Consider the following 11,340-nt stretch of genomic DNA (forward strand, 5'->3'; position numbering starts at 1 on the left):
TGCTTAATTAACCCTACCCCCTGCTCTTACTGATGTAGTTACATGAATGGGCGAGTTATGAAGTGGAACACTGGATACGTCAGGTGTGGGGAAACCCTTGGAGGAGGGACGCAGGGCCAGGCTTGCCGTCCAAAGGCCTCCTCTACATAAGGTGGCCAGACGTCCCAATTTCAGCGGGAGGGTCATGCTTTATAACAATTTGTCCCGTGTCCCGGGCCACTTTAAAACAGTCCCGATTTTCTGGCTTCATGTTGAAAGCCCAGTGGATTTGCTTAAGAAATCCTAACTGGGGCAAGACAAAAGACATTCTGTCTAACCTGTCTCTCTGTCTCAGTACTTTCATTGAAGATATAAAACTTTAAAGCAAGAAAACAGAACCCCCCCCCCCGTGCCCCTTTTACCTCATTTTATAAGAAAAAATGACCTAGTACCATAGAGCTCCAGAAAATACGTGGCTAGAGATGTCGTGAGTGTTACTTCCTGGATTTTCCGGAGGGGAGGGGCACGGAGGTTGGAGGCCTCGTGTGGAAAAAAATGGTGGTTTCTTTGAAAAATATTTCCCTGACTAATTTCACCATTTCAATTTGCTCAGTTCTTTGTATTAACATCTACATCATTCTGGGTTGACTTGGAGTGCAAGCCTGCTGGTAAGTGAGCTGGGTTTTTTTCTTTTATTTTTTTAATGATTTGATTTGATTGATTTGATTTATTGCATTTCTATGCCGCCCTATTCCCGGTGAGACTCAGGGTGGCTCACAAACCAAAGTGGGGGGGGGGGGAATACAAACAGGAGGAAAAAAGACAACGGACAAACAACTACAAACAATTTAAAAAAACACTCAACAACCACACAATTCGAGTGGGGGCGGGGCACCCGTCAACCCCAGGCCTGTCGGAACAACCAGGTTTTAAGGGCTTTGCGGAAAGCCTGAAGGGTGGTGAGGGTCCGAATCTCCACGGGGAGCTCGTTCCAGAGGGCCGGAGGAGCCACAGAGAAGGCCCTCCTCCAGGTGGTAGCCAATCGGCATTGGCCAGTAGATGGAATTCGGAGGAGGCCTAATCTGTGGGATCTATTAGGTCTGTTGGAGGTAATTGGCAGCAGTCGGTCTCTCAAGTAACCAGGTCCAATACCATGAAGGGCTTTATAAGTGACGACTAGCACCTTGAAGCGTATCCGAAGACCAATAGGCAGCCAGTGCAGCTCGCGGAGGATAGGTGTGACGTGGGTGTACCGTGGTGCACCCACAATCGCTCGCGCTGCATTCTGGACAAGCTGAAGTCTCCGAATGCTCTTCAAGGGCTGCCCCATATAGAGCCCATTGCAGTAGTCCAGTCTTGAGGTCACAAGGGCACAAGTGACTGATGAGAGGGCCTCCCGGCTCAGGTAGGGACGCAATTGGTGCACCAGGCGAACCTGGGCAAATGCCCCCCTGTTCACAGCCGACAAATGGTGTTCTAAAGTCAGCTGTGGGTCTAGGAGGACTCCCAAATTGCGAACCCTGTCTGAGGGGCGTACAGTTTGACCCTCCAGCCTGAGAGATGGAATACTTGGCCAATTGTTGGGAGGGAAACACACCAGCCACTCGGTCTTGTCTGGATTGAGTGCAAGCTTGTTAACCCCCATCCAGACCCTAACAGCCTCCAGGCACTGACACATCACGTCAACCGCTTCACTCAGTTGGCACGGGGCAGACAGATACAACTGCGTATCGTCCGCATACTGGTGGTATTTTATCCCACCGTCGAATGATCCGTGCCGTCGAATGATCTCACCCAGCGGCTTCATGTAGATGTTAAACAGAAGGGGGGACAGGACCGAACCCTGCGGCACCCCATACTTCAGGGGCCTAGGGGTTGATCTCTGCCCTCCAACTAACACCGGCTGCGACCTATCCGAGAGGTAAGAGAAGAACCACCGAAGGACGGTGCCTCCCACCCCCACCTCACGTAATCGTCGCAAAAGGATACCATGGTCGATGGTATCGATGGCCGCTGAGAGGTCAAGGAGCACTAGGACGGAGGCATGACCCCCGTCCCTGGCTCTCCAGAGATCATCGATCAGTGCGACCAAAGCAGTTTCTGTGCTGTAGCCAGGCCTGAATCCAGACTGAAAGGAGTCTGGATAATCGGTTTCATCCAAGGACCGCCGGAGCTGAGAGGCCACCACTTTCTCAACAACCTTCCTCACAAAGGGGAGGTTGGAGACTGGACGATAGTTGTTTAAGATGGCTGGATTCAAAGATGGCTTCTTCAGGAGAGGTCTCACCACCACCGCATTTAATGCGGGGGGAAAGAACCCCTCCCGAAGGGAGGCGACAACTATCACCTGGATCCAGCAATGCTGTTCGCAACCAGCCAGGAGGGACACGGGTCCAGCGCACAAGTGGATGCACTCACAGCTCCCATGGCCTTGTCCACTTCCTCAGGAGTAACGAGTTGAAAATCAATCCAGAGATGTCGCTCCAGATTCTCCCCTGGTGCCTTGGCTGGCTCTGCGCAATTGGAGTCCAGGTCCGTCCGAAGCCGAGCAACTTTATCCGCGAGAAATTGGACGTATTCCTCAGCTCTACCTTGCAAAGGATCGCTCGTATCCCTCCTATTCAGGAGGGAACGGGTTATCCTAAACAAGGCGGCTGGGCGCGACTCAGCGGAAGCTATTATAGCGGCAATGTGAGTTCTTTTTGACGTCCGTATTGCCCGGAGGTAAGCTCTGATGCAGGATTTTAATAGTGCTCGGTCTGACTTGGACTTACTGGATCTCCAGCGGTGCTCTAGGCGTCTCTTTTGGTGCTTCATCTCCCGGAGTTCCTCAGTGAACCAAGGAGCCCTCCTGGATCCACTGCCTCGGATCAGCCATAAAGGCGCAATCCGTTCGAGAGCCTCTGACGCTGCTGAGTTCCAAGCAGCATCCAGGGCCTCAGCCGGACTGCGGGCGAGAGTATCAGGAACAACCCCAAGCACCGTCTGAAAGCCCAAAGGGTCCATAAGGCACCTGGGGTGGAACCACCTAATCGGTTCCTCCTCCCTACAGTGGGGTGTTGGCCTCCGAAAGTCAAGCCTCAGTAGGTAGTGGTCCGACCATGACAGGGGCAAGATCTCACTACCCCTCAAACCAAGATCACAACTCCACTGCTCCGAGAGGAATACGAGGTCGAGCGTGTGACCCACCGAGTGAGTCGGGTCTCGGATTACCTGGGTCAGGCCCATGGCTGTCATGGAAGCCATGAACTCCTGCGCTCCATCAGAGTGCTCACCAAGCGAAGGCAAATTAAAGTCCCCCAGCACTATAAGCCTGGGGAACTCAATTGCCAGCTCGGCTACTGACTCGAGGAGCAAGGGGAGGGCTGTTGCAACGCTGTTGGGAGGTAATGTATTTTAAAATAATATTTTATTTATTGTGCATAGGATTTTTTAAAATTCTGTGTAGATTCTTTTTTTAAATTGTCTTAGATTATTTAAAAAAAGATTCTATCCAAAATAAATTGAAGTGAAACCATGTTTAAAAATTCTATGCACAATACTTTGAAATATATTGTGCATAGAAAGAATAGTTTGAAATGTTTTACTTCAATTTATTCTATGTGGATTCTTTTATTAAATTGTCTTACGGTATTTAAAAAAAGATTCTATCCAAAATACAAAATACCAGTTGCAGTTATTCACTTAAGAACTGTGGCAAGAAAGGTGGTATAATGGGCTTAGTGACCAAAGTTACAATGGCATTGTAAAAAGTGACTGATGACCATTTTTCACACTTAGCGACCATTTTCACACTTAGCGACCATTGCAGCATCCTCATGGTCACTTGATCAAAATTTTGATGTTTGGCAAGAGTTATAATTTATATTTGTAAATTGTAGTTATGTTGAAATAAAAAAAATATTACAATACTATTTTTGCGTTATATGAAAATTTTTGTTGCTCCATATAAATTTTTTAATCACCCCCCCCCCAGTCAAAGGTGTCCCTCTTTACCAATCTGAAAATCTGGTCACCTTACCTCTACACCAAGCCTTGGGTCCCGCCCTGACAGAGTCCCTTTAGGCCTATTATTCCCACACAGTGTACCACAGGCTTTCCCAAATAGGACTCTCCAGGCCCCACCCACTGGGTCCCCACAGGCTTTTTTCTCTCCTCCTGGGTCCCTGCAGTCCTTAGCCCGGACCCCCCCCCCCCCACCAGGCCTCACACTCTCCTCCTCTATTTCTTTTAAAGACCTATGATTCTCATGTTGGGAAAGGAAGGCATCTCTGGGCCTCGTGAGTCTGTCCTGTAAGCAACGGTTATTTTCAGTGTCCCTATGATTCATCCCTGGGCCACAGAGTGTACTTCTGGAAGCAGTTGCCATTTTGCCACACCAGCTTCAGGGCCAAAATGGCGGCTGCTTCTGGGACATAATATCATAATATAATATAATAACTGGCTGACCAACCGCACTCAACGTGTAGCCCTCAATGGAACTGCATCTACATGGAGGGAAGTATGCAGTGGAGTGCCCCAAGGCTCTGTTTTAGACCCAGTACTCTTCAACATCTTCATCAATGACTTGGATGAGGGAATAAATGGGGAACTCATCAAATTTGCAGATGACACCAAGCTGGCAGGAATAGGAACACTCCAGAAGATAGGCTTAAGACACAGAAGGATCTTGACAAACCTGAACATTGGGCACTATCTAATAAAATGAAATTCAATGGTGAAAAGGGTAAGGTTCTACATTTAGGCAACAAAAACAAAATGCATAGGTGCAGTATAGCTGGTACGTTCCTCAACAGTAGTAACTGTGAAAGGGATCTTGGAGACCTAGTGGACAACCATTTAAATATGAGCCAACAGTGTGCAGCAGCTGCCAAAAACCCAACACAGTTCTAGGCTGCATAAACAGGGATAGAACCAAGATCACGTGAAGTGTTAATACCACTTTATAATTCATTGGGAGGGCCACACTTGGAATACTGCATTCAGTTTCGGTCGCCATGATGTAGAAAAGATGTGGAGACTCTACAAAGAGTGCAGAGAAGAGCAACAAAGGTGATTAGGGGACTAGAGACTAAAACATATGAAGAACGGTTGCAGGAACTGGGTATGTCTAGTTTAATAGAAGGACTAGGGGAGACATGATAGCAGTGTTCCAATATCTCAGGGGTTGCCACAAAGAAGAGGGAGTCAAACTATTCTCCAAGGCACCTGAGGGTAGAACAAGAAGTAATGGGTGAAAACTAAAGAAGGAGAGAAGCAACTTAGAACTGAGGAGAAATTTCCTGACAGTTACAACAATTAATCAGTGGAACAGCTTGCCTCCAGAAGTTGTGAGTGCCCAACACTGGAAGTCTTTAAGAAGATTTGCCCAGGTTCGCCTGGTGCGCCAGTTGCGGCCCTACCTGAACCGGGAGGCCCTCACAACAGTCACTCGAGCCCTTGTGATCTCTAGGCTGGAATACTGCAATGTGCTCTACATGGGGCTGCCCTTGAAGAGCATCCGGCGACTTCAGCTAGTCCAAAATGCAGCCGCGCGAGTGATTGTGGGCGCACCACGGTTCGCCCACATAACACCGATCCTCAGTGAGCTGCGCTGGCTACCTATTGGTCTCCGGGTGCACTTCAAGGTCCTACTTACCATTCATAAAGCGCTCCATGGTAGTGGATCTGGCTATTTGAGAGACCGCCTTCTGCCGATTACCTCCCTCCGTCCCATCAGATCGCATAGAGTAGGCCTCCTCAGAATTCCATCCGCCAGTCAGTGCCGACTGGCGACTACGCGGAGGAGAGCCTTCTCAGTTGCAGCTCCGACGCTATGGAACAATCTCCCCGTGGAGATCCGCACCCTCACCACCGTCCAGGCCTTCCGCACAGCCCTCAAGATCTGGCTATCCCATCAGGCCTGGGGATAAGACTTTACTCTCGCCCCCCCCCCCCCGAATGTTGAATGAATGTTGGTTTTTTACTGCTAATTATTTTTACTCACATTTTCTTTTTGTGTTTTGTCCTGCACTCCCCCGCCCCTATTATTGTAAGCCGCCCTGAGTCCCCTCAGGGAAAAGGGCGGCCTATAAATGCTTAATAAAATGGGAAAAAAAATGAAAATGAAGATGTTGGATAGCCATTTGTCTGAAACGGTATAGGGTTTCCTGCCTAGGCAGGGGTTTGGACTAGAAGACATCCAAGGTGCCTTCCAACTCTGCTATTGTATTGTATTGTATTGTATTGTATTGTATTGTATAATCATGTGGGACAAGGGAGTGTGGGAAGTTATCATCCAACACTCTCCCAGAAAAATGAAATATCCTAGGAAATATTGAAAAGGCAGAATATTTCTCTGGATGTGAAAAGAAAGAAACATGTTTTAAGAGACAGAATAGTTGCCTGTAGCTTCCTGCCCACCCCCACTTTGTCAATGGGCCATTGAGAAGGCCAGGCTAGTCACTTTATATAATAAAGACTTCAGCAGCAGCTACAGCAGGAAAGCATGATAATATTGGTCCTTTACTCAACTGGCCACATGGCATCTGAGAACTCATCCATACCTGGATCTGTTTAAACAAATAAGAGATCAAAGCTTAATGCATATAAAGAGGATATATAATGTATTAATACAGATGGATTCGGAAACAGAATTAGTTAAAGATTGTATGATAAAGTGGGCTCAAAACATTGAAGAACCAATAATGCTGGATACATGGGAGAGAATCTGGGTAAGAAATGTGAAATTTACACAAGCTCAAAACCTGAGAGAAATTTTTTATAAGATGTTCTATAGATGGCATTTAGATCCTAAAAAGTTGGCTTCTATGTATCCGAATTTACAGCCTAAATGTTGGAGATGTGGCTCTCTCGATGCTACATATTTTCATATATGGTGGACCTGCCAAAAGGTTAAGGCATTTTGGATAAAAATATGGTGGATTATGCAAAATATCTTTAAAAGAAGGATAAAGTTTACTCCGCAGTTATTTTTACTAGGTATAAGCACTGACTTTACAGTGGTAGAGACTAACTTGATTCTGCACCTAATAACGGCAGCAAGACTGTTGGTGGCGCAATACTGGAAGAAGGAAGACTTGCCTACAATTCAAGAATGGACATTGAAAGTTACAAACTTAGCCGAGATGGCTAAAATATCGGCATATCTTAAAGATCACTCAAATGAGATATATAAACGAGACTGGAAAAAATGGATTGACTATATACAAAATAAATAAATACGGAACCAAGAAATTCCAGTTAGCCTATGCTTAAGATCAGAAATGATTTAAATTGTTTAAAGTTAGCTCAGCAAGAAGAAGCTAAGATCAATGTAGAGATGTCATTAATTTCTTTATTTCTTTTTTCTCAATAGATTTTAGACTGTGTTTGTTAAAAATCCATACCGGTTCTGGGAAGTCGGGGGGGGGGGAGGAGGGGGGTTGGGGGGGAGGGTGGAGGGAGGGAGGGGTATACATTAGGCTAGACAAGAATTTGGTGGTAAACTAGAACTATTTTGACACACACAAAAAAAATGTACTCTGATGTCTCACTGATTGAGGAATGATGGAATGTTTGTTTTAAAAGAAAATAAAACTTTTGAAACCCATACCTGGATTCAAAACACAGCCTAGAGAGTAGCCCCTGCATGGCCCCATGGGAGTCTGATAACCAATCAGGATACATTTATTACACAGGAACAGGAAACAGAGAGGTGGGAGTAAACAGGGTATAAAAAGCCTAGCAAGCCCATCCTTCAGCCCTTCTCTTCTTCTCCAGCAACATTGAAGCATGTGATCACCTTTTCTGTTCAGGGCTCAAGCCATGTAGCCCTGTCCAACAATAAACCATCTTTCCAAGCAGTCTCCATGTCTCCAGTGTATTTTTCCCCACTTGGAGTCCCAGAAGGACATTTCTTTCATCAGGAGAAACTGCTTTTTTTGTACCACATTAAGGAATTGTGGGTGCACTGAAAATGTTGGCTGCCTCCAGGAGATCAACAGATGGGAGGGGTGAAAGGTGTGCGGTTAGTAGGCCCGAGGCCTAGGTAAAAAAGCAATGTAAAATTTCATATATAAAGGCTGTTTCATAATGCTGTGATCATTATGGCAAGGCAAGACACAGTTGCCTCAAACTGTGTTTGAGCATATGTTTATTGATAATACTGTAATAATAAAAATTGTGCGCACTCCAAAATGGCAGTAATGCAGGCAGCAACCCACCCCTGACCTGGGTATGTGTAATTCAATGCAGAGAATGGCTAAGAGATAGGAGTCTTTCACTAACTGAGGGTCTTACACAGAAAAGAGGGGTCGACCTATTCCCCAAAGTGCCCGAAACTAGGATAAAAAGTAACGGATCCTTCCTAGAATTGAGAGGGTCCCTGTGGGTGAATCCAATCAATCAGTGGAACAGCTTTTCCTCCAGGAATTGTGGGAGCTCCAACAATGGGATTTTCTAAAGAGGAGACTGCACAGCTGTTTGTCCAGAACGGTATCGGGTCTCCTGCTTGGAGAGGTGGTCCTTCCAACTCCCATTCCGTAATTCTGTCCGAACTTCAGAAACCTTTAAGACTCCGCACGTAGCGAAACTTCACGTGCTAAATAGTTTCACATTGCATGTAATCAGTGGAAACATCTGGCAGATGCCTGAGGCAGAGACAGGACAAGCCTGTTTTTCGACCTCCGAGGACGAGACGGTGGCCAGATAGGCAGCATCCGCGATTAGAAAGCCAACACAAGAGCGGCATCTGTCGGAGCTAAAACTGAAACCATCGAGTACTGCGTTGCTAGACAGGATGGGGGGTGAGCGAGGAGACGCGCAGAGGAACTTCCTCTTCCGGATCACTCATGGGAGGAAGGTGGCGTGCAGAGTGTTATTTCTGCTCTTCCAAGGATCAAAGCATCAGCTGGAAGGTGAGTTGAGGACGAGTCGGAGGAGAGTCCGGGGGAAAGTTGGCCTGTTTGGTTCGGGTGCTGCCAACCGGTGAACATTTATGATCGTCGCAGCATCCCATCATCATGATCCCCATTTGTGACCCTCCCAGCTAGTTTCTCATAGGCAAAGTCAGTGGGGATACTGGCAAGAAGTCGTAGCCATGTGAAATTGCCTTTAACATGCTACGGGGATTCGCTTAACAACTGCAAAGGGACAGATGTAAGTTGGGACTGTCATGTGACATCATGCTTCCTGATCAGGCTGCTTAGTGACACAAATGCCAGTCCCAAAGGTGAGGACTACTTGAATGGAGATGTCACCAGAGGGATTGTGGACAGTAGGACAGTATTTTCTGCCCTTATTTGGAGCTGAGGACTTCCATGGGTAAAACTGGTGCTTCAAATCTTGTGGAGGTTTTAGGCATCATTTCATTAGTTAAAGCCCCCACATCTCTAAAGTTAGCTCAGAAGGTTTGACTTTAACAAACTTGGGACATTTTTCAGGCTAAAAACATGGATTTTTCCACATATATACCTTTGTAGATCTGGGTAGAGCTGTAGGGTTCCCCTCTGTATGCTTATAGATATATAATTATCTACAATTATACAATTATAGATATTCTAAAATGTCCCCAGCACTTCCAGATATGTAGTCATGTGAAAAACAAAAGTCCAACCTCTTTGAGTTATATGGTTTTACATACCTAAATACAATAAAAATCATCTGGTCCTTAGAGGTAAATACAACCTCAGATGAACATATGACATATTACATCATGTCACCATTTATTCTACAAAAGAAAAGCCAAAATAGAGGAAACATGTGTGACAACCTAAGACTTTCTGATGTGGTGTAAGGTTTCCTACCTAAACGGGGGCGTTTCAGTTGAAGACCTCCAAGGTCCCTTCCAACTCCTATTCTATTCTATTCTATTCTCACCTTTAGCAGCAGTAACTTTTCAGTAATTGTTTTCTGTATGACTTCATCAGTTTCTTGCTTGTTGTGGAGGGATTTTGGCCCACCCTTTACAACATCGCTTCAGTTCATTGAGGTTTGGGGGCATTTGTTTATGCGCAGATCTCTTGAGATCCCACTACAGCATTTCAATCAGATTGAGGTCTGGACTTTGACTGCCATTGCAACATCTTGATTCTTTCCTTTTCCAGCCATTCTGTTGTGGATTTGCTGTTGAGCTTGCAATCACTGTCCTGTTGCATAACCCGATGTTGGCCAAGCTTTAGCTGTTGTTTAGCTGTTGGACAGATGGCCTCACATTTGGCTCTAGAATACTGTAGTATAGAGAAGAGTTTATAGTCAACCAGAAAACTCCTACAACTTTGGCTTTTATAGATGTAGTCACACTTGCTGATGATAATTTATCAAGAGCACTTGATTAGCAGCATTTGGCTGCTACTTCGCCTTTTCATACCTATGGAAGCAGTAAGAGTGTCCTTAGTTTTTTACGTTTTTTTCTCTTCTCCATTTTGGCTTTCTTTTTGTAAAACAAAAAAGATGACAGGTGTAATTTGTTTTTCATTTGAGGTTACATTTACCCATTTTTAAGAACTGCTAAGGACCAGGTGATTTTTCCTATGTGATATGTAAAATCATAGAACTCAAAAAGGGTGTTCCTTCTTTTTCACCTGACCGTATTTGATGATAACCCTTTACAGGGCTCAGAATTTGTGACTGACTCAAGTCAGCAAGTGAATTTAATGATTGAATGAATATTTGAATTTGGATCTTGGTAGTCAAATGAATCATAATTAATGTCAGAGGTTATTCTAGCATTGTGGCATTTTTGCTTTTCATTCATACTTTTTCTTTTTTCACACATTTTGCAGCCGTTTATAAAGTTACATTTTCTTTGAAACTTATAGACAAAGAGGATGGCTATAACAGCACTCCGGATGACTGAGACTAACAAGCAACATTGAAAAGGAAAGCAAATCAAGCCAGAAATCAAAGTATTTTCCATTTCCCACTGATTAGGGGCAAAAGGCAGTTCCTCTTCTTCCTCAGTGACTGGCTGCAGCTGCACGCTTTCCCCAGGCAAAGCCTCAGGACTCCTGCTGCAGCTGTGCTTCAGCCAAATCCTTGTCAGACAACTGACTGGAGCCATTGATCAACTCCCCTCCAGATGTGGCCGGGACTGGTTCATCTTCCTCTGAACTGACATCTGAAGAGTGATCTGGGAAAGCATCTGAAGGAGTCATCACAGGCAGACAGTAATACAGGCCTTGAACTGGGAGTAAGAAAACAGTAGCTGTCATCAAGGCAAAACTAAACAGGGGATCGCACCTCAATAATATCAGTGGTGGAAAAGCTCCATAGATGTGCCTGTTGTGGGGAAAGCACAGATTGCAAATCACAACTGATTATGCATAAGATGATCCACACTAGAAAAAAGCCATATTAATGCTACAAATGTGACAAAAGCTT

At 45.4% G+C, this 11,340-nt stretch overlaps 1 long non-coding RNA gene across 1 annotated transcript in view; it reads right to left on the reverse strand.

Annotated features, from left to right (window-relative positions):
* Positions 1 to 11,284, reverse strand: part of LOC116523865 — a 34,054-nt gene extending 22,770 nt beyond the window's left edge. The window contains exon 1 of the long non-coding RNA XR_004257167.1: positions 11,200 to 11,284. This is a non-coding gene — a long non-coding RNA (uncharacterized LOC116523865). The remainder of the gene's footprint in view (positions 1 to 11,199) is intronic.
* Between the last annotated feature and the right edge of the window lie 56 nt (positions 11,285 to 11,340).

This window comes from Thamnophis elegans, chromosome 2, assembly GCF_009769535.1.
Source record: "Thamnophis elegans isolate rThaEle1 chromosome 2, rThaEle1.pri, whole genome shotgun sequence".
NCBI lineage: Eukaryota > Metazoa > Chordata > Lepidosauria > Squamata > Colubridae > Thamnophis > Thamnophis elegans.